This window comes from Stegodyphus dumicola, chromosome 1 (assembly GCF_044657685.1).
Source record: "Stegodyphus dumicola isolate Sdum_Otavi_A_Nest chromosome 1, ASM4465768v1".
Taxonomy (NCBI): domain Eukaryota; kingdom Metazoa; phylum Arthropoda; class Arachnida; order Araneae; family Eresidae; genus Stegodyphus; species Stegodyphus dumicola.
Genome location: NC_140768.1, coordinates 183255608 through 183274867, shown reverse-complemented (window position 1 = coordinate 183274867; position 19260 = coordinate 183255608). Strand labels below are relative to the sequence as shown.

General features: G+C 36.4%; 1 protein-coding gene across 1 annotated transcript in view; it reads right to left on the bottom strand.

The window, feature by feature from the left end:
• LOC146999404 (uncharacterized) overlaps window positions 1–17646 on the bottom strand; it is a 532534-nt gene extending 514888 nt beyond the window's left edge. Inside the window, exon 1 of the mRNA XM_085823566.1 lies at window positions 17445–17646. The gene's annotated coding sequence lies outside the window, so the exon portion shown is untranslated. The remainder of the gene's footprint in view (window positions 1–17444) is intronic.
• Window positions 17647–19260: the final 1614 nt, after the last annotated feature.

Genomic DNA, 19260 nt, shown 5'->3' with positions numbered 1-19260 from the left:
CTGTGAAAGAGCAAATAGAAGACAGAGTTTCGGCAGTGGAACAACAAATAGGTTACAGAGTTGATTCTGTCAAAGAAGAAATAGAAGGAAGAGTTTGTTCTGTTCAACAACAAATCGAATCCCAAATTGATGATAGGGTTTCTGCTGCCGTCGCCAAAGAAGTTGACAGCCTAAAGAAGTGCATAGCGATGGCAGGAAGCAATTCTGAAGGTTTTAAATTTCTATCTATGCCTATCTAAATCTATGCCTGCTCGCTCCTCTCTGAAGCTATGCACATATGATGGGAAGACATCCTGGCAAGTGTATAAAACACAATTTTCTATCGTTTCGGATGCGAATGGATGGGATTCCCAAACTAAGGCCTGCCATCTCGCCGCTTCTTTGAGAGCAGACGCAGCGGATATCCTGCAGACGCTTCCAGAAAACCAAAGACTTGACTTCGAAGCTTTATCCGGCGAATTGGAGCTGCGCTTTGGGGAGAAATGTTTAAAAGACTACAGCAGGCTTCAATTAAAATCCCGTCAACAGAAGCCCACCGAATCACTCCAGGAACTCGCCACAGATGTTGAAAGGCTGTCCCACCTCGCCTTTACGGAGTGCCCGAGAGAAACGAGGGAAAGCCTATCCCTGCAGTACTTTATCGATGGCATCCGGGATCCCGAAATACAGAAGGCTCTACGAATGGCGGATGTTAAAGATTTGAAAAGCGCTTTAGTGTACGCCATGAAATTCGAGGCAGCCCAGCAAGCCACTCGTCGAGACCGCCACCCCGTGAGAGCTGCTCAAGTCCAGCAGCCAGAGAATCAAGTCACTGCTCGTCTAGACGATTTAACCAGACAACTGAACGCCTTGAGACGGAATATTGGTGATAAGAAACCGACCGTTAAGTGCTGGAACTGCGGTACTGAAGGACACATATTACGAAACTGCAGAACACCCCAGGGCACGGATGTTAAGACCGCTCCTAGCAAGCAACAGGGAAACTAATTAGTGGCCATCTCGTGGGGCGGAGGTTGCCAGATAATGAAAAGCCCCAGTTTAAAGCGCTTCAGATTTCTGCAGTGAGAGGCGGCAGTAATGGACTTTTTATAATAGGACATATTAATGGAGTTCCCTGCAATATGAAAATAGATACAGGAGCCAACGTTACCATCATCCGAAAAGATTTGGCTCAACAATTGGGAAGCAAACTTATCTGGACGCCGCCCTGCGTTACCCTCCAGACTGTGTCCCGTGAGAAGATCGATATCGCGGGTAAAGTGAATGTTTATATTAGGTTTGGAAGTGCCACTTACCATCACATGGCATATGTAGCAGACGTTACAGATCCTTGCATACTCGGATTAGACTTTTTAAGGAAATATAATTTTTCCTTGGACTTTAAAAATAATGAATTGCATTCTGCGTCTGAGGACATAACGTTATTTGGAATTAATAATGAAGAAGTTAAATCTGTCCACAGAATCATAGCACAAGACAATATCACAATACCGGCAAGAACAGAAATTTCACTCCCTGGATCTATAGCCGAAAACAGAGATTTTCGCTACGGCATCATAGAATATCCCAATAACTGTAATAGCCCGAAAGGAGTACTAGTAGTCTCAACACTCGTCGACCTATCGAGAATGGTTATTCCTGTGAGAGTTGCCAATGTAACTGAGAAGGCGAGAGTTATTAAGAAAGGCGACGTGGTTGCAGCATGTACTCCAGTAACCAGCGTTGAAAGAAAGTGCAACATCCCAGAACCCGTGTCCTCAGAGAGAATTACATCGGAGTTATTGCAGAAGGCGCAATTAAACGATGAAGAGAAGAATGCTGCCGAACGCGTCATTAAAGATCTTCAAGTTGTTTTCTCCCGCTCGTCTTCTGACGTGGGTCGAACTAGTTTGACACAACATAGAATCGATACCGGCGATCATCACCCGATCAAGCAACATCCAAGACGCCTACCGTTTGCTAACCAGGAAGAGGTACGAACAATTTTAAAGGATATAGAAGAAAGCGATGTTATCGAGCCTTCAGCAAGTCCATGGGCATCTCCCATCGTTCTTGTCAGAAAGAAAGACGGTTCAACAAGATTTTGCGTTGACTATCGTCGGTTGAATGAGGTTACGAAGAAAGACAGTTACCCTCTTCCTAGAATTGACGACATTTTGGACACTCTTTCTGGAAGCAAGTGGTTCTCAACACTTGATTTAAAGAGTGGGTATTGGCAGGTAGAAATACACCCTGATTACCGAGAAAAGACGGCATTTACTACGGGACAAGGGCTTTGGCAATTCAAGGTGATGCCGTTTGGACTGTGTAATGCGCCGGCAACATTCGAACGTCTTATGGAGACTGTTTTGAAAGGCCTTTCCTAGGAAGCCTGCCTGATATACCTGGACGACATCATCATCGTCGGAAAGAGTTTTGAAGAACATTTAGAAAATTTTAGGAAGGTGCTTCAGAAACTGAAAGAAGCCAATCTGAAGCTGAGTCCCGCTAAATGCAAATTGTTCCGAAAGGAAGTGACTTATCTGGGAGATGTCATCTCTGCAGAAGGTGTACGCACGGATCCTGAAAAGGTATCAGCGGTTAAATCCTGGACACGTCCCGAAAATGTCCATCAGCTGAGAAGCTTCCTAGGGCCTTGCACCTACTATAGGAGATTCGTGAAGGACTTTTCTTCCATCGCAAGACCGCTTCACAAGCTGACAGAGAGCAAGCAAACGTTCTTATGGACAAAAGAATGCGAGGATGCATTTAACAGCTTAAAGGAAGCTTTAACATCTGCTCCAATCATGACGTATCCTCAGCTCGACAGACCATTTATTCTCGACACGGACGGGAGCAATGAAAGTGTCGGTGCGGTTTTGTCCCAAGAAATAGACGGCCAAGAACGTGTAGTAGCGTACTGGAGGAAGTGCCTGTCTAAACCGGAGAGGAATTACTGTGTCACCAGGAAAGAGTTGCTCGCCATAGTCAAAGCTGTAGAACATTTCCATCATTATCTATACGGCAGAAAATTCCTCCTCCGCACGGACCATGCCTCATTAGCCTGGCTTTTAAATTTCAAGAATCTTGAGGGTCAAATAGCCAGGTGGATACAGAGACTCCAAGAATATGACATCACTATCCGTCATCGAAAGGGATCATCACACGGAAACGCCGACGCCCTGTCTAGAAGACCTTGCCCAGAAAGCTGCCGATATTGTTCCAGGGTGGAAGCGAAATACGAGCTGCTGACTCCGGTCGCAAGACAAATTACAACATCAACATCGGCTGATCGAGACCCGTGGAGTGATGATGAAGTCAGGAAAGACCAGCTGGAAGACCGCGACATTAAACCCATACTTGATTTAATAGAGTCATCAAACAGAAAACCTACATGGCAGGACATTTCTATCTGTAGTCCTACAACAAAACAATACTGGGCACTCTGGGATTAACTTCACATTCGAAACGGCGTCTTATACCGGAAATTCGAGTCGGATGATGGGAAGACGTTCCGATGGCAACTGATACTTCCAAGATCCCGGATTCCTGATGTCCTCAAAGAACTACATAACAGCCCTACAGGAGGTCATGAGGAGGAATTATGAAGACCTTACAGAGAGTTCGTGAGCGATTTTACTGGAATAATGCAAAGGATGACGTGCAAAAGTGGTGCCGATCTTGCGATGCCTGTGCAGGTCGGAAAGGACCAAGGAAACGCAGCCGAGGCAAGCTGCAACGTTACAACGTAGGTGCGCCGTTTGAACGTATCGCCTTTGAGATCTTGGGACCTCTGCCACGAACTGCTGATGGTAACAAATACATACTCGTTGTCATTGATTACTTCACCAAGTGGCCTGAAGCGTATCCTATTCCTGATCAAGAGGCTGTTACAGTAGCTGAGGTGATGATACAGCACTGGATTTCCAGGTTCGGGGTGCCTCTTCAGTTACATTCCGATCAGGGAAGGAATTTTACCTCGGTAGTAATCAAAGAACTATGCAAACTACTCGGCATTGACAAAACCCAAACGACGCCATTACATCCCCAGTCGGACGGCATGGTAGAGAGGTTCAATCGAACCATCCTTAATAACCTCTCATTAGTGGTTTCCAGAAACCAGCAGGACTGGGACAAGAAATTACCACTCTTTTTACTGGCTTACCGCAGTGCTGTTCACGAGACTACCGGCTATTCTCCATCACAGATGCTCTTCGGTCGTGACCTTCGTCTGCCTTGTGATCTATTGTTTGGTCGCCCTCCGGATTCTCCTTCATCGTCTGAGGAATATATTCAAGATCTCCAGGCCCGGTTTGAAGTGATGCACAACTTTGCACGAGAGAGAGTCAACTTGGCGACAGAGAAGATGAAGACCCGCTACGACACGAGAGCTACTGAACATCAATTCCACGAAGGAGACAAGGTGTGGTTGTGGAATCCGACTCGACGGAAAGGACTTTGTCCGAAATTACAGTCACCTTGGGATGGCCCGTACACAGTCCTAAATAGGCTGAATGACGTCGTGGTTCGGATTCGTAAGTCTTCGAACTCTAAACCTAAAGTCGTTCATTACGACAGGTTAGCTCATTACTATGGCCATAGTGCGTAATGTAAATAATTGTAAATAGTATAAGACTATGGTCCTTTTTGTTTTTAAATGTATATTTGATTTGATTTGTATTTAGTATTTGTTTTGTATTTAGTATTTGATAGCATTTGATTTAAGTTAGTTATTGCATTTATTGTTCATGTTGTTTGATATTGTGATGTAATGTTTATGCCACAGTTGTAAGTTTAGCTTCCTGTCCAGGGATTGTACTGCCCGGGACGTGCAGTCCTTGGGAAGGGGGCAGTGTTACGAATTTGGTATTTAAAAAGCTAATGTTAGTTCAATTACAAATTAAATGGTTTTATTTCTCGCGCAGTGCAGCGCGTGACGAATATTAAAAGAAAGCTAAGCCGGAAAATTGAAAATACAAGAGCGCGTGCATTAAATAAATAAATATCTCTTTTTGATTTCGAGAAAGTACTGGAAAATTCTAGCGCGTGATTTTAAAATCTTATAAAAGGAGGAAAACATCTCAGTTTGTAGTAGTTGCTTAGTTTGTTGTTGTTTAGAAAACTGCTGTTGTTGATTATAGCGAATTCGCGGATTAGCGTTCTTTAGCTGTTTTGAATTACGTTCTATTGTACATTTGAGTAGTTAAAAGATAACTACTGTGAGATATTGTAATACTGCATGATAATTTGAGAAAATTTAAGCATTTTTGTTGTAATAATAATAAATTTTTATTCATTTTTCATCGGACTTGTGCATTCATTTCATAACGGACCCGCACGCACGCAACAGTATATTCATTCTTTTGCACAGTAGATATGTCTGTGCAAGATCAGTGCTGCGATTGCTAAAGTTCGAACGGAAGCAGAAGTGAGTGGAAGAGCTTTTGTAGCTTCAGATATTTAACAGCAGAGGATAGCGAATGCTGCTTTGTAGAGAAATTAGGTATTTTTTGTAAGCAGGATGATGAAAAATTAGCAACGCTTTCGCCGGGAATCGAACCACGAACCTCGGGAATAGGCGCTCAGCGTGCAGACCACCACAACACGAAGGCATGCCAAGAAGGCGGGAGAAACACCTTATATATGCCTTCTTTTAATGGGCGACTGGTGGTTTTAGAGAACCCAATCGCCAAATCTTGGGTGTGGAGAATCATCATCCAACACCCTTTTAGTTCGAGCGCCACTGTAGAGACATTAGGTTATTTGGAAGCAAGATACTTGAAAAATATGCCACGCCTTCGCCGGGAATCGAGACACGGACCTCTGGAATACGCGCCCAGCGTGCAGACCAGCACACCACGGAGGCATTCCAAGAAGGCGGGAGAAACAGCTTATAGCCTGAAATCCAAAATTACCAGTGACGAACATTGGTTCATCACTAGTAATTTGTATACATCACTAGTAATACTGGATTGATGTAGTGAACAGCAAGGAAGTAATTAGTAACAAATAGCAAGAAAATGAGCAAGCATAGTGGAAATAACTAAGTTGGATGTCAAAGAAGACAAAAGTTAAACTTAAAGAAAATCATAGCAGTACAGGAAGCCCGAAAAACTAGACTTTTCGAAAGAAGCCAGACATGTTCCTCTTCTCCATGAATAAAAACAATGAGCTTGGTTTCTTTTAGGCCAAGAAACAATACTAGATGCCATTTGTAAAAGCCACATAGCATAATTAAATTACAACACAAAGACATTTTATATTATAATTTAATTTTTTTAATGTTTCTTTTTAGGTTTTGACAAGATTATGATAATTTTTCAAGAAATTATTTGCTCCTGAAAGAAATATGTGAATCTCTGACCTCTGATTGCCCGCGTAATGAACAGAATTATTCAAAATCTGTAGCAAACTAAAGTTTGTTTTGCCTCATTTTACTCATTTTAAAATTACCAGAGAGAAACGTAGCTGGGATTTCCTTCCCGAGTACCATTGAAAGATTTCTCAATATGAAATGATACTATATAAAAAAAAAAAAAAAAAGAATTTGTGTTACATAAGTTTGCACACGGATTTCGTACAGGATACAGTTTTAAACACTCTGCCTGATTGTCTAAAACTAACACACCAGTAGCATTTTTTAAAGGCATGTACTTAGATTACCAGTTTCTGAAACAATTTATGTTCTTAATATTGTAAGGATCTTAAGTTTTACTAACGTTTATTTTATTTTAAATCTTTATTATCACTTCTTATTTTCTACTTCCGGCCAGAATTAAAAGCTTTAACTTATTTATGCAAATTTGTCTGGCGAACGCCAAGTACTTAAGTTGTGGCTTTTTGCCAAGCAAGAGAGAGGAAGGAGTTTGTAGAAGCAGGCGGCTTGCCTTAGCAGTTTTACTCGGTTGCTGGTTGCCTTCCAGGCCAGAGGTTTAATCCTCTTAATAATTTTAAACGTATTGTAGTGTTAACAGTTCTCTGTACTACATACGGCTTCCTGTTAATATACGGCCAATCTTCCACGTAGGCCCTTGTTTATTATTCCAAAGTTAAGTTAGAGTTTAGTTAATATTTTTATATTCTTACGTTCAGACCACAAGTGGTTGGTCTCTGTATTCCGAAGTCCGGAAATTATTGTAAAGAGTGAAAAATGTAAAGAGTGAAAAATAAAGGGTTTCGTATACCCTTCCTGTGTATCTTGTCTACTTCCCACATTTATTGAACATAGCTTTAGTAAGCTCCCTGTTCCGAGTCAGGTTCTTGAATGTTCCCAAAGCAAGTAAGGCGGAACACTGAACCTGATAATATTATAACCAAACTTTCATACATTTTCAAACATATTTTTAAATAACATTTTCAATGTTTGAATGCCTGCATTATTTGATTTATTTGATAATTTTGATCCTTCCTCAGTGAACTAACGTTCATCTCTCTTGGGAGCCTGGGCAAAGCCCTATCCCAGTAGAACACAATTTTGCATTTTCCGAATTTTAGATATAATAATGAAGAGATAATTTGTAAGGTTTCAATTTAAACTAACCAAATTTCTTTTTATTTTAAGTTACCCTTTACTGTAAACTCTTATTTCAACTTCCCTTGAGAATGAGCTCGCGGTTCAGCTTTATGCTAATTTGTGTTGAAGCCAAGTTTTGTATTTAAAGATTAGTGGGGAACTTCTCAAGTGTGAGAGAGCTTTTAGTCTCAGACCACGTCGGTTCGGTGGACGTTCGCCAGATTAGTTAGTATTTAAATTCTTACGCCTTAGAGCTATTACTCTAATACTGATTGAAGTAATTTAAGTGCGTTACTACTTAGCAAAGACTTGCTGCGCACCATAAATAGGCCAATCTCGCGTTTAAGCTCTGTGAACAGCGGCTATTTAAACGTCTACTTAAGCTTTACTTTAAATTGTTTGATTGTTCAGTTTAGACCCAAGCGCGGTCATTATTTTTCTGTTATCACTTCCGAGCTGGGAGTTGCTGTAAATAGTGATTTAAATAAAAGGGTCTTTTACACCCTTATGATGTTGTAGTTTTTCTAGCACTCACAAGAACATAGCTGCCTTCAGCTCACTGTTCGAGATTAGGACCTTGATACTGTCACCATTATGTTTGCCAAAAGTATGCACAGAACACGTAGTCCTGACAAATTGAGTAAAAGATCTTTAGATAAGCAATAAGTTGATGTTATTAATTTTGATCCTTGCGCTTAAGACAAAGTATTCAAGGCAGATTTAGACATATAATCTTTTTTTAAAGTATGTTACATAAATTCTATTCTAACAAATAGAATATTTTATATTTTTTTTTTCAGTATTAAACAGTATATCAGAAGTATTACTTTACTTTTCTGAAACCGTGAAATTCTATTTATAATTACTAATATTTTTAACTGTTACAGAACTCTGATTGCTAAAATCGGTACCCATTCTTTTAGTCGATAGTAAGAAAAAAGTGTATGTGTGATTTTAATGAGATAGCTAGTTTTTTGCTCTAGCAATCTGAAAACCTCCAGTTAGAGTTCAGGCAAGGGAACGGTCTACTCTTCCGTAGAGAGTCTCTTCAAAACTTCTCTGCAAGATCATCTTAATGATTGCGCACTGGAGGCATTTACTTAAATTTCGAGAGCTCTTTAATAATTTCTGCAATTTGTGGGACAAACTACGACCTGACTGACAGGCTTCGACACTTCGGTAAAAACCCATAAAATCGTTGCAACCTTAAAAAAAAAGTAATATTAATAAAATTTTGAAACTAATTGCTTCTTAATGAATACCTTCATGTCTAGGCTATATATATGATTCAAATTTCGTAATTCTGAGTATATACATTGCTGCGTAAAGTGACGAACTCACATGCACGTAGATTTTTCATTTTGTTTTTATAGAGATTTATATAGGTCTTTGTTTCATTTTTATGAAAAGAAATAGTATACTTGTTGCAAGTAATAGTATGAAAATGAAAAATTACAACGACAATTTGTTAAAATATTAAATTAACTTCACATTCTTCTGCTACTTGATTCTTTTTGAGGGATTGCATATAAACTCGTCAGTTGAATGTTTCTGATAAAAATCTTAATCACACGGTTTTTTACTGGTAATATTTTATAGACGCGATAAGTGTTAAACTTAACAATAAAAATGAATTTAAACAAACGCCTAATGAATAGTTAATAAAAATGAGTTGAAATAAGTGAAATGCTAATGTGAATAAAGCGAATGATAAAATTACGTAATCAAATTTCTAAATTTTTCTAATCTGGATTCACATTTCTTCATCAGAAAATGCCCTTAGAAACATTTCATATTACGTAATTCAACTTAATTGAAAGCTTCTCAGCATTTAGAAATAATTTACAAAAGCTTGACAAATATGAAAAAAAGTCTTGTAGGTGGAAGGAAAGTATTATTGTTAAAAATTCACTTTGGGCTTCTTATAGCTCTATTCACCCTTGTGTCGCCTTAGCACGTCTATCTTGATCTTTAACAGAAAAGCTGATGCCAGCTACTTAATATGCAGCTCAAATACAGGAAAGAAATGGAATTTCACCTAAATATTTTAGTGAGTTTAGGTTAGTTTGCGCGTGCGATTTTCTTTTTGTAATTGGAAGAATCAATAAGATTCAAAATTATTATTCTGCTGGGAGAAGGATAATATAATTTAAGTCGAGACAGAGTATAAGGTGCCTCACATTTAAATTTCTTTTCAAAATAACTAAGTCTTTTTTAAAAAATTACGTGTGTTTTCGCTTGAGTAAAATTCGACATGTAAGGTGTTACATTTATTCTGTAGTACATAAAGTGTACAACTGGTTATAAGTAAGTGAAAAAATAAAATAAAAATATTTTACTGAATTTAGTAAATAAAGTAAAAATGATAGCCTTTTTGTTAAATTTGCTGCAATTCAAAGAACTCTAAATATTAAACTTAATTTCTAACTTGTCTAGGATTATAATACGTCGCGCATAATTTTGAGGCGCATAACCTGCAAGGCCATGATGTGCCAAGCATATAGTAAGACTATATAAAGCCTTTAAAGTTGTATTCGGCGACAAAAAAAATCGGTTTAAAATAAAAAATGTTCTAAAAAATCTACAATCAAATCTAAAAAGCAAAATAGTGAGAATAACTCAAATAACCTAATAATTTTTATATGGTATTGAAAACAAACTTTTCCTAGCTGAAAATGTCAAAACACACACGAACTTCTGAGATGTAAAAAAACACTATACTGTGAATTAAAAGTGCATAATTATAACGTTTTAACTTGAGCAGTTTATAGAAAGTTCTTTACTTTTAAAATGGGAAATAGATTATACAGTTAAATTAATTGAAATAGAGTTGAGATGAAGGAATCAAAATATTTCAACCTAAAAAGTTTAAAATTTGGACACTAAAATAAAATATGAAGTAATAGCGGATAACCAAAAGTAACCGCTATTTCTACAGATTTGAGGCAATTTTTCCTTTTAGCAGGTGTTGATAGGTAATCCGAGACTGACTAATCCGTAAGCGTTTCAAAATTCTTTTTAATTTCTGTTTGGTACTCAAAACTTAGTTTCAGTTACACACGGAGTAGCGTATTATTTATTTCTATATCTCAGTGCCTCTGCTATTTTAGAAGAATATACTGCCTCATGAATTTTATGATGTGTTCACAAATGATATCAGGTACACAGACTGCGTCAGCAGATTTGGCGGCAATGTCTGCCAGATCAATTGCCACTTCTTCCAGCATAGTCAAGGATCTGGCAGCATTGAATATGGTCTGTATCCAACAGTATCGCATATAGAAATTTTCAGCCCTTGGGTCTGTAGATCTAAATGGAGATTAATGACCTCAATCAACGAACGGAATCTTGAATGACCTCCAGATTTCAAGGATGTGAGCGTCCTCAGCTATTCAAAGGTAAACGTCTTTGTTCTTTTGAAATAAAACAAGCGCTTGGTGAATATGAAAAATTTCAGCAAGTAAAATAGAACAATATCCATAAGACAGACTTTCTCATGAATAAATGTATACATTAACAGTTATTGCTGGCTTTTTTGCTGCATTTTGAAGAAAAAAATGAATAAAATTTGTGACCACCCTTCTAAAGAGCAGCAAGGAAACGATTATATTTTAAAGTAAGGGGTTCCTACCATAAAAAAAAAAGTGTGCAGTGATGGATACGATATCATCAGCTCGATATGGCAGTCAAATGATAACAGACTGAAACAATCATCCGCAGGATGTTTGTACTCACAGCATTTTAAACAGAGCTTCCGGTAAAATTAGAAGGCCTAACAAAGTAGTAGAAACCGAAGGAAGCCTTTTTACGAAGCACAAAAACAAAGTGAGCTGACTACTGATCGTTTGTTATATAAAGAGGCGTCATTTCCTCACGCCATTATTCCAACGACATTGCTTTTCGGAGTAACTATAGGATACGAAGACTTATTCACGCACTTCCCTGAGAAATTTTAATCTCAGTTACGAACATCTCATGTTATGCGATAAAAAAGTTAATGCGAGCCCTGAGTTGTTATGTTCAGGATGCGGCTATGCACAGTACACCTAAGTCTTCCTCATTATTCCCTAGGACGATTGCAGTTTTACCAGGATCTCGACCAAATTTCGTGTTTTAATGGTAGCAAACTTTCAAGGTCGCCGGGACGTTACATTAAGTACCGATTTTTCTATATTTGATTTCTGATTCTTTATCTTAACAGATGTGTTTCATTAGAAATTTAGATGCTGATATATTTTCTAGTTGATCATTTTCGACGAATAAAAATTGTCGCCACACAGTAGATTCATTGCCAGTAACGGATGCGTGTGACGTTACAACACACTCCCAAGATGTTAATGAAGGATATAAATTAGCTGATGTTTCAACAGTTTTTCTCTTGCATTTTGAAAATATGATTAAAATTTTTTTATCTGCTTTGTACAGAATAGCAAGAAGGAAAATATTTTCGAAGTTATGTAATTGGTTGTACTAATGGGCATATTCAAAACATTAGACTGAGGGTTTCGTCAAAATGGTGCAATGGAAACAGCGTCGCATATATTCGTATCTAAGCGTATATATTCGTATCTGGATTCATATCAAAATCGCATATATTCTTATCTAAGCTAATTTATGTTGGGTCATTTTCATAAAGAAAGTGATAATTTAAACACTATTTAGAATTTTTGATTGCCTGAATTATTAGCTCTTGATTTAATGAATTTATTTATCAGATAATTTCCCAATTTCAGCTCATATTTATTTTTTAATATCTTTATATGCAATATCGAAACATAAATCTTTGCATATCTAATTAAATAAAAAGTAAGTGGAGTGATCTGTTCCCTTTCGTGAATCGTGAATCCTTGGTGGGTGCTTAGGCTTGCAACTACTAAGAGTTTTAACCTATCGATGGTATAGTTCAAAGGCCGATGGGCTTAGTTAAACGAAATACAGAAGCATCTGAAAATACACATTACCTTCTTTATCATTCTATGTTTAAACCGGACAGCACTTCTACAAAATTCGGTAGTACTCGATGTTTCTTGTTAAATCTTTAGAATTCCCCACTGTATAATTCTAAGTTACAGCTAAAATGAAGCATCTTAAGAACTAGTAAGCGAATAATCGCTTGAGTTCGTGAGACAGTGAATGAACTTGGAGAGAATTAAAAGACCCTTTATTATTCAAATAAGATTTAGCAGAACTCCGTATTGGAGTTATACAATAGAGCCGACACTCGGGCTTGAACTTAAGAGACTAAGAATTAAACTAAACTAATCTTAACTAAAGAGATATAGACGAAGCTATCAAAATTCTAACAGAGTTGGACCATTAACGCTAATTGACTGCGAAGCTATCAAGGGACTAAAGTACGACCGAGCGTAATAATAGCTTACGAAAGAGTAGCCTAATAACGCGGCGCGTGCCAGAATATCTGGTATCTCTCTCACTAAGACAGTAGAACTTCACGGTTAAATACCACTCTTTCTCATTAGCATTCAAACGTGATTCTATAACTACGTTCTGGCCGGAAGTGGTAATCCGAAATTAAGAAGCGATAGGAAAGGAAGTTTAACTCAAAATTTAACTGTTAATAAAATTAACATAATCCTTAGAAATCTACTAGAAGTAAGTCTTTGAGTTTTAAATTATGCCTAGGTCCAAGTATCCAGTGTGATATAGTTTCGACACTTACAATTTTCAGGATGCAAGTTGCAGCATTTACGGCTGATATTGCCATTATATATGCGTATCTATATTTTAACTAGGGGTACTAGCTACTGTTAGGCTATCGCCACTACGAAGATCAGAAGCGATGGTCATTTTCCCGGAGGCACCTAATAGGCGGCCACCTTTACCTCCTATGAAGTAACAGACAATTTACATCCCTGCCTTCTCCAGGATTTCGAACCCGAGCCCTTTGGTATCGCTGTACGCTCCCCTAACCACTATACCGTCTTGGCGGCTTCCCATAGTATATAGGCAGATTCTTATATTTGAGGAGATAGCAGCTTTCGAAGAATTATTTGGTAGAAAACTTGGGAGAAAATTTTGAGGAAGTGTCGATTAAATGCGGTTATTTTCGGTACCACTTCTTCTTAACTTCTGCCAACAAGATGCTTGAAACATATCGCAATAGACTGTTAAAATGACTTGTCGTGTACCTCAGAGGTAACAAGAAATTATTTCTGCATGGGTGACCTGCTATATGGATCTAAATGGACTGAAGAATCTGTTGCTATTTATACAGTTATCCGATGGAATCAAATCTAGAAGTTTTAAACTAAGGAAATGGCGAAACAGTTGTCTTTCTTTGAGACATTATTTATCAAACCACGAAACTGGTTCATTTGATCTTGAATATATGCCTAACGAATGCTTCCCAACCGATGTATGTCACAGATTATTTAACCCTAAATTTCTGATTACGGGGTCGCAGTGCCGAATGTCTAAGCTGAACGTGATCAATGGATGCATTGATGCGTACAAAGTTTCGCCAAAAAATACATAAGTATTGTTGAACACGAGCGGCTACAAAGACATAAAGGGTCAGATGCTTGGCTTCAGAAATTTGGTCTGAAAATTCTGATGTTTAAGTAATATAGTGCTTTACTCACAGAAAGTGTGAGCTATTCTCTTTGTTCATTTACGCTCGCCATTTCTCGCTCATTTACACATAGAGAAACTTTACTCACAGAGCTGCTCTCAAAAATCTAACAATTTATTATCTAATATTAGTTTTCCTAACTGTTCTTTTAATTAACCATAAAAAACCGCAAAAGTTGCGTTATACCGTAAAAAGCTAAATAAAATTTGTTTGGAAAAATCTCGACGATTTGTTTCTCCCGATTAAAGAAATGCTACATCACCTACTTTTAAACAAACTGATAGCAGTGAATTGAAATTCTATGTCATCGCTAGTATTTCATTGCTGAGCTTTGAAATATTTTAAGCAATTGACCATTCGCTTTTATTACATAGCCTGATAATTCTACAAAAAGTACTTGTTTAATGAAATGTGCCACAATAAACATAGTTATTGATAATTAAAATATATACCTTTTACGTTTATTTTCATTACTGTAATTATCTTGTAATCCATGAGCACTACCTAAATAACAAGGAATTTATTTCCATTGATTTGCAATGAAATAATATGAGATTGGAATCGAAGAAAGAAGGTTAGTAAACAGCGAAATGGAAAGAAATCACGGTTGGGGGTGAACATCATCCCTACATGTCAGGCATCCTCATGTGTCATATAGAAATATGACATATGGAGAACTGATAGAAGAGGAAAATATAACTCAAACGTGTTACTGTGTTGCTGATGTTATTCGCATTATTATTACTTGAAAAGCAGAACGTACTACAGGGCGGAAGATACTAAACTTTTTTTTTTTTTTTGAAAATTGCTTGTAACGTTTTAGATGCTTAATAAATTTTAATGAAAGAAAAAACAATTTGTACCTTACGATAGTAGAATTTATTACATGATATCTCGTTTTTGTCATTGCAGGTATCTGTTATGGAACACAGCGCAACACCTAACCTTGCAAGAGCGGGCTTTGCAGATATCCTTGTGAGAAGTAGGGTGTTTCGTGGTGCAACAGACATGGTGGCTAAGTGTGAAAGGATCTCGTGTCTCGGTAGATGCAAATATCCTAAGGAATTGCTACTCGAACATGCCAGCGGGGCCGACTCATGCATGGTTAGACATTGCGCCATGGCCGTCACTGACACCCGAAATGACATAAATGAGATACCATGTAATAAATTCTACCACTGTAAGGAACAAAATGTTCTTTATTTTATGAAAATTCGTTAACTTTTCAAAAGGTAATTATTTAGTAGGGAGTTAATTCTCGCCTACCTTATAGGTATATTTGCGGATGCAGAATGTAATAAAACATCAATATTTCTAAAAAAATACCAGATATCTCAAAACATTATTAGATAATCTCATAAATAATGTTCCCTTAGGCATGAACCCTTTGCGGCACAGTGTGTCCGGTCTGGACACACCTAAATATTTCCTTCTGTACGCCCAGAAAAATTGAATGAAAAAGGATTTATAGGTTACTATAGGTTACTCTGAACCTTCTTTATTTATAGTAGATGGCAGCTCAACACAAACCAGTCCATATATTTTAGTCATGTTTAGTTTCTTAAGTTACCATCATTTTTTAAAAGAAAACTTCCAGATTTTTTTAAGGTATAAAAGGAATTGTTTGAAAAGAAATTTCTATGTTAGTTTTTGGGCTGTACGCTAATCTCCTTATTCTATATTAGTTTTAAATGTTTACCTTGAAATCTTGCCTAAAATCAAACGGCGAACCCTAGGTGTGCCCAGACCGGGCTCACCGATAATCTAGGACAACTGAGAGTCTGTATTCTTTGTTTCTCCGCATTTCATCGGTCAGATCATTGACAACAATGCTCGTTTCAGCACTTCTTTCGAATCAAATCTTTCTGTTCAAATTAGTGTGCCACTTTGGGCACAACCACAGAATTGAAACGATAAGTGCTACCTTCACAAAATTTTACTTGTGTACTCCTCTAGGCCTAATTAGACTGCCTACCTTTTTTTTTAATCAAAACTCCGACTTTAAGAGGTAGCGTGCCGGAAAGGGTTAAATTATTAGAACATATTCTAACATATTTAACTCTTTCCGGTGCTTTAACAAGTCTGACTCGTGATGAAGATTTTGTCCCAACGTGAACATTAACATCGTAATTTCCCTGTCATAATATAACGTTTGTTCCTATCAGTACACCACAAGAGTTAGTCACGATTCCTTATTATATAAATTATATAATATTTATTAAAATTAATTAAAGTGAAAAGAACAAACGAAAAATGACCTTTGTGGTCAAAAACTTTGTGCATTGTGCTGCAAAATTTAGAAAAAAAGTTAAAAGAAAATACGTAGTTCGTACGCTAAAAAGTTTCTTAAATACTGTGGTTCCCGGAGAAAATTAACGTAAGCAAAATAAGGTGCAATGAAATGTGTTACAAAGATAAAAAAAACTATACAAACCCTTGAATATTTACAAATAAAAATCAATACTAATAGTAAGCAATATGCTAATCAAAGTAAGGCATATTTAAAACATTAGAATAAAGTACGAATAAATGATTTAAGCAAAAATATAAAAACTAAGAAGCGGTAAATGGAAGATTATCCTAATTCGAATATCATTATGGCTCTTCAGGGGAAATTATTATTAATGAATTTGGAATCAAGCTAACTCCGTAACAGACAATTGATACTGTATACGAAACACTTTTTATAAATTAATTGAAAATCTTTGCCAAAATCTTTAGTCTCAATTCTCTGTTCCAATTTCTCGACGGGATGCTTGAAGAAACACATTAAGGTGCAATAAAAACTATAGATAATGGATTGGTAATGCCAATATACAAAATAAAATAAATTGCGATTTGCTATTAGTCAAAATATACAAGATTTTATGGGAGGACCTACTAATAATAATATTTATTAAAATTTTTATATATTAAAAATATAATACATTTATAATATCTGCAAAAGGCAGAAGGATTAAAGTTCGCTTCCACTAAGGATTAAAGTTTACTTACTTGAAAAGTGTTGTTTATTTATCAAATATAATTTTGAAACTGTCATTTATTACAAAATATAATATATCTGCAATATCTACGAAAGCCAGAAGGATTAAAATTTACTTTCGCGCACGAAGTATCACGCAAAACTGACTATAACACAGACATTTATGTAAGCAAAACATGGCAATGTAGAAATCAAAATTAGGCAAAATATCAATCTTTACATTAACGCAGATTTTAAATAAATTTTATCCACAATTCTATGCCTAACTAAAGTTACTCCTGTTCCTAATTTTAATTCGAAAAGTAATTTAAAATATATAATTTACTACAAAAAATCTGAAAAATAATTCGGTTGAATAGGTTTTACAAATCACTCACTTAGGAACACTGACACATAAATTCCTAATCAAAGCTGTTTTACGTAAACGTAATTCTTTCCGTCATCTGCTTGACAACGGCAATTCCTCTTTTCATTTGCAGTTGTCTCATTGCAGCGTTAAAATCATCGAAATAAATACTGATGCTCTTGTAATTGAATCAAGTGAGATTCTCCTGCATGATTCATTCCGATGGGCATCAGAATTCAACGTTCCCTTTGATAACTCGTGACACAATAATATTTATCGCAATTCGCCCTTCTCCTACGTAGAGCAGAAATATGAGATAAAATTTTCTTGAAAACGAATGTGTAATAAAAACAACTGATAGAATGCTGGAATTTGATATGGAGAGTGTATTATGGTTGATTATTTAAGTTTGTTTTTAACTATATTGCGAAACTAACTGAGATCAGTTTCATTCTCGATGTCTTGAAGAGATTAAGTGAAGTGCTAGTAATGCAAAAATCTCGAAGCGTTTATTCGCTATATTATGCTTTTAAAGCAAAAACGTATTGCATGATAACTGTATTGCAAAATATTTTGAACTCTTCTAAAATTTGTTAAATGAAACGCTCGTTATTGATTCTGCTCATAATTTGAGCTGATTTTAGAATACATTCAAACCCTCAAAGTGAATGCTTTTTATAAAGAAGTTTTCAAAAGATTGGTGCTTAAACAAAGTAGTTTAGGAAAGGTAGATTTATTTCAGTATGTTTCGATTATAAAGATGAGCTAAGGTAATCCGAGATCCAATGATTCGGCGTATGTGATAACCCATCGCCATTTTTATTGACACGTTTGTTATATAAACAGCTATTAACGTTTCATTCGGCAGTTTTGGAAAAGCAAGACGGTTGCTTCACATCTCGCTGTTTTTACAGTTTGTTTTACAGTTAGTCTCACTGCTCTTCTATTGTTAAAACACAGTATTTGTGCATTACTTGATTACTCCATATTTACTCTTAAAATACTCTCGAAACTTGATAAAAATTATTGTAAGGAAATATAAAACGAAACCATCTGACTTATTAAAAACTCATCCAAACCTGGATGTTATTGTCCAATTTATACCAGCTAAAATTCTGAAATAATTGGCCTTTGTAAGAACTCTAAGGCCTAATTTAAGCCTTTAGACAACTATAGAGCACATTTTATGGCTTATAAATTCATATTGGAAAACTTCACTGTACCATAACTTTCACCAAATTTAATGTCATTGATCGAATCAGTGGATCAAGAATTTTTTCAAAACTTTAAATGTTGAAATATGTTGGGGTAAACCTAACTGTAGCTTTTATTCAGTAAAATAAATGCAATTTTCATTATAACTATTTCTTAGAAACACATGAACATTTTAACATTTAATATTGCCTTATTTATAATTTTAGGCCGTTAATTCGGCATATTTAAAAATCCGACATTGCAGAAGCATCGAATAGGCCGGATTATTGGAATTTTGCTGCACTTTCAATCTAAGTGTTTTTCAAAATAATACTGAGAATTTTTAGAAATCAATTCCATTAATATTGATAAAGTTACATTGAATGTAAAATGTAAGATTTTTAAGCTTTTTCTACAGCTAACAGCTCGTAAAAGTTTGCAAAATTCAATAATAATAATTTAGCTCGATATATGCATTATAAAAATTTAAGAAATGCGAGCCTCGTTTATATTTGCACTAGGTACCAAATAAAAATTCATAACGCTTTGAAAGTGAGGTAAAGTCTCTGAATATTGGTAGTTCAGCCTGGGGTTCAGATGTTGGTGAACGGGCTGGCTGTATGGGACGTTTCCTGGTTATATTCTACGTGTAA